Genomic DNA, 5223 nt, shown 5'->3' on the forward strand with positions numbered 1-5223 from the left:
AAGAACTGCCTTTGTGGAGCACCCATCCCTAGCCAGAAGAACATCTCAGCTCTCACTTCTAAGCACAACCAGGATCACCCTGAAAATACAGATGGTCCAGCTATGCTTCTCCATAGCAATGCCTTGCCTCCAAGGGCCCAGTGTGAATGGGAGGACACCTGAAATAGCACTAACATACACAAGAAGCAGGGAGGGCTCCATAAATATTATTGCCCCACAAAAATAGCAAGGTAAAGTCTCTGCCCCCTTCTCAAGTAATAGGCAGTGATCTTTACATCTAACACAAGGACACTTTAAATCATTTTATGGAAAAACATTTGCATATTTGGATGCGTCTATGGGACTTCCTCTTTCTCTATTTAGCAGAGACATCTGTTACTCAATATATATATTTCATATAAATCCCACCCTCTGAATCCTTTCCATCGGTTGTTACTAATGAAGCTTTGTGTGCAAAACCAAGTGCATTCTGCCCCCATTAGGAAGCCAATTACAGCAGGAAAAACAAGCAATTAACAAGGTGTAAAATAAACATCCTGCCACCTGCCTTTTAATAACAACCCCACTTCAAACAAGTCACAGTCTCAGCACAGCTTTCAGAATTGGCAACTGATATTATATATGTATTTATGCAGCAGCTGCTCTTCATTGCAACAAATATTACAGGCTTACCAGATAAGGTCAGCATATTTAAAAAAATATATAGCAAGTATTAAACCCTGCTTTGAGGCCCCAAATGTTGCTTTTAATGAAATCAGCAGCATCAGGCTTGTCTGGTATTACAGGGAAGCTGCAGTCACATCCCCAGCTTAGAGGGGTTTCTCTTCATTTCTACTTACTTAGCAGCTTCTGTATTTGTTTCACTAAATCCAGGGGCCTGAGCAGCTATTAAACAGCATGGAGGGCAACTAAACAACGCAAAGCTCTGCAGAGAAAGATTTGTCTGTCTTTCCTCCTTCCATCATTCCTGCCTCTCCTCCTTGGCTTTCTCCACCTACCTACCATCACATATAAAGCTATATTCAATTGCAAGGGTGGGGCATATAATGGGGCAGAAAGCCACTCACCCCCCAAAAAAAATCAAAGGGAAAACAAATCAAGATTCCAGCTAGTCTTTGCTGCTTGAGCGTGCAAGCTTTAGAGGGAAAAGAGGGAAGCCATTCCAAAGTCACACTAGCCAGCTCCAGACAAAGTCACTTTTCTTTCCCTGTTGTGGAACGGGATGAATGACACACTTTTGAGTAGTTAACCAGGACTAGAGAAAACCCAACAGTAAATCTTCAGGATTTAATACACTTGGAGATGTGGAGAATATGCCTGAGAAAACAGCAGCCACGCTTCATCTTGCCTTTTTTTTTGTTGTTTTTAATCTTCCCTTCTCGCTCTGGCTCTCTACTGCTACATATTTATTCATTAAGTTTTCCATGTCACATTTCAGTTCCTGACTAATGTCCTATTTAATCACTCATTTAAAGATTCATGCAAGTCTTTTTCTTAGGGTACTTCTCTCTCTGGCTTTGTTGAGATCTGAGGAGTACAACACTGAATATGGTGCCACGAACTTTTACAAATATGTATGTGATTCTGAGGTGTTAGTCAGAAACTGTGTAAAATTGTAACATTCTTTCTCTAAATGACCACAGAAAGCAACAGGAAACAGAGCTTTTAACTCCAAACAGAGACAACAGGGCTATCCACATGTTTACAGAAGGCTGCAAGTCATGATAAATAGTGCCAAAAAGAGTTCTTCTAAAAAGTACTGCATTTAAATAACAGTTCGCTACCCTTGAACACAACTGCCACCCAACTGGCAAATCAGATCTTAAAAGACCCAAATCTCCAGTTCTGGTGTTTTCCTATTTGTACGCAGAAACAAGCAAAGTCAGAAGAATGGGAACAACCACAGATGGTGAAAAGCAGTGAAAGGTGCAAAGTCTCCAGACTCGTGAGGGTGCACACCTAAACTGACCTACTACAACCCACAAAATCTAAAAAATAAACTAAACTAAAATAAAATATTCTCAGCCACTGGTTTCTCACGCTACTAGTACTAGAGCAGAGATCCCACGACTCCTTCCTACAGCCCTAATTACAGAGACAAGGTCACAAAAGACACAATCTGCCAACATGAGCTGCAGGAGGTCATATGGCCACTCAAGCTATAAAAGTATTTTAAGAGTAGTTCAGTCAGGTCACTTAACTGACGTTTTCTGGGGGTTGTTTTCTCAACAAGCAGCAATATTTTCCCTTATATTTTCAGGATGGGAGAACAGGAAGCAGGATCTACTCCTTAGTCACCAGTCTAGGATTTCAGTATTCATCACTAACAATGTCACAGAGAGGTCATGCCTAGCTGCCTTTTGTAGGTCTACAAAAGTCCACAAAAAAAACGCTGAGAACGAGCCTCAGCCCAACAGTGATGGTGGGATGGAACATTGTCAGCTTTCAAATGTTCAGATCACAGGAAGAAGTCCTGCACTACGTTAACCAAGAAGTGGCATATATTATCTGCAATGCCCCACAACAAAGCCTCATGTGATAGAAACTGCCCCAGAAGCACATCAGAAAAGCAGTGCACAGTCCTCAAACTTACTTCAACTCTCTGACTTATAAGGAAGTTTCTTCTGCTTGATGCTACGGAGCGCTTTGATGGGTTTCATAACCACCAGACTATCTGAAGGCCCAAAGGATCAGCAGTCTGGAGACTGCTGCTTGTTGAAGGTGGAAAGAAACCAGAAACAGGACAAGAACTTACTGTAAGAAAGACCCATGCAATTCTAGGATTAGTTCTAGGAGACAGAGTTTCAATTCTTGTCATTCTCCTTCAAAGGATGATTAAAGAGACCTAATTCTCCAATTCTTCCAGTTCTCATTCCTCTTCAAAAGAATGTTTGAAGAGACCAGATTTGACTAAATGCTAACATGCAACAGCTGAGTGTCAGCAGTAGCCAGCTCACCTGAAAAAGAGGAGTTGAAAGGTGGCATGCCACAAATGGCGCACTGTGCAAAGTCACTCTTATGAGCTACAGCCTATAAAACACTGACTCTGATTCCTAACAGTCACATGTACACACATCCCCCCCAGCTCTTTTAAACAGACTTTTGCGGTTTGGCAAACAGTCAGATTAAACAGAGGGTACATGAAGTTGAGCAGAGAATGTTCTCAGTATGTAGCTGCCTCTCCAGGTCATAGATCATAAAAATCCTTATATTTTCTAGGATCAAAGAAGCTACAGCCATAAAAGACCTATTAGTTCATTAAGCCCATCACCCAGCCAAAGCAGGTTATCCAGAAAAGACGTAACAAAGTTAAAGTAATACTGTGAGAACAAGCTGAGCAAATTTCTCTTTGAAAAAAAGATGCTAAGCCAAGTCAGATACGAGAACTAGATCTGGAAGTTAAAATTCCATTTTCTTTTTAAGAAATAAGCAAGCACATTTCCGCAAGGCAGCTATAAGACACTAACCTACATCTAATGATGTGGCTCTGCCATGAAGCCCCTGTGACAGCCCCTCTTTCTCACTCCCAGTTGCAAATTTCCATCTCCAGATACAAAAGCTTTTTCAGTGCACAGTTCAGTAAGAAAATTACTTCGGAGCCCTGGTGCTGAAAATCCATCAAAGCACAATCTCCAAATTCTCTCACACACCCCACCCCCCCCCCCCCCCTCGCAGCACAGGGGGCAAAAAAAAAAAAATCAAAGAAGAAAAAGAAAAGACACAGTTTGGCTCCCACTGGCCTGCAATAACAATAACGATAATAATCTAGAGATCGCAGGAGGTTCATCTACCCTGCATGCCAAGTCAATTCGCTCTGTTCACAACTGTGTATAATTGTTCCTGGGACTGCAAAAATTACCGTCTTTTCACTAGCAATCAGAATTGCACAAACACTTTCGAACAACTGCAAAGCCTTATTTGATAAGGCAAAACTATTTGCTCTTTTACGGTTCAAGTTAGGTCTGGCATTTCTGTGCTGAGGGTCAATAATCCAGTCGTTCAAAAAATAGTCACGAAAGACGTATTAACATAAGCTGTGCATTAAGACACAATTATTTATATGCCTGACAGTAATGGCTCTGCACTGTGCACTGTATCAACTCACAGATACTTTAGCAGGAAAATAAAACACTTTTGGAGAATTTCTGCTCTACCCAAGGACAATTAGCCTAACGCTAATGCTATAACAAGAGAACAATAAGAACTGACAGTGTTCCGACTAATGGTTCATCACAGAGTCTCCAGAACAGCAGTGTCTGTCCCTAAAGTTTGTAGCCATCACAGCATGTTTCCCTTTGCTAAGCACACATAGCCTGTGCCTAATGCTCCCCCAATCCTTAGATTAATGAAATACAGGTAAACAGTTTCAAGATGCGTTATCCACAGCTACAAAACCTGCCCGGCTCGGGGTACCAAATAAAATCGGTCGCTTTGCCTGCCACCAGCCACTGCCCCCCGAGCAAAGGGAACTCCCCTCGTCCCTCAGATAGCGGGGAAACCGCTCCGGTTCGTGCGGGCGGCGCCTGTGGCACTGCCTCCGAACGGCAGGCGGTACCTCCAGGGCAGCTCTGCTGAACCGCTTCGTTTTGATTTCAGCCCTGTACAGGTCGCACCAAGACGGGGCAACGGGAAAAGTTAGACGGGACAGCGTCAAGTCTAACCCGACCCCAGAGTTTAAAGACTGCCGCCGCAGCTTGGCTGGGACTGGAAGGCGGGTTCGCCTTCAAAGGAATAAACACCGTCCGGGCTGAGCGCAGCAACGAAAAAACCGGTAACCCCTCGGGAGGGGCGGCGGGGAGGCGGAGCGGGGCATACACCCGGGCGGCAGCCGCTTTGCCTCCTCCCGCCGGAGGGAGTGCGGACAGCCGCGGGGGAGCGGCCCCGAAAGGGCTCCAGAGAGGAGAGGCGACAAGACGGCAACCGACGTCGCGAGCCGACCGCTGAGGGGTCGGTCCCAACCGTCGCGAGCCGACCGTTGAGGGGTCGCGAGCCGACCGTTGAGGGGTCGCTCCCAACCGCCGCGAGCCGACCGTTGAGGGGTCCCAGCCGCCGCCCCCTGTCCCCCAAGGATCCCCTCCCGCTCTCCCCTGGCCGGGCGCCCCTCAGGCAGGGCGGCGGGGGGCTCTGCTCGCTGCGGGGCCAGGCTCTGCAGCCGCGGAGCCCCAGCCCCCGGGAGGGAGCGGACCGGCAGGTGGGCTGCCGCGGGTCACCCCGACTCCGTCC

The 5223-nt window shown here is 45.9% G+C and overlaps 1 protein-coding gene across 1 annotated transcript in view; it reads left to right on the forward strand.

The window, feature by feature from the left end:
- The first annotated feature begins 4656 nt into the window (after positions 1–4656).
- POLR2L (polymerase (RNA) II (DNA directed) polypeptide L, 7.6kDa) overlaps positions 4657–5223 on the forward strand; it is a 5626-nt gene continuing 5059 nt past the window's right edge. Inside the window, exon 1 of the mRNA XM_014957443.1 lies at positions 4657–4771. The gene's annotated coding sequence lies outside the window, so the exon portion shown is untranslated. The remainder of the gene's footprint in view (positions 4772–5223) is intronic.

This window comes from Calidris pugnax, unplaced genomic scaffold (genome assembly GCF_001431845.1).
Source record: "Calidris pugnax isolate Ruff unplaced genomic scaffold, ASM143184v1 scaffold211, whole genome shotgun sequence".
NCBI lineage: Eukaryota > Metazoa > Chordata > Aves > Charadriiformes > Scolopacidae > Calidris > Calidris pugnax.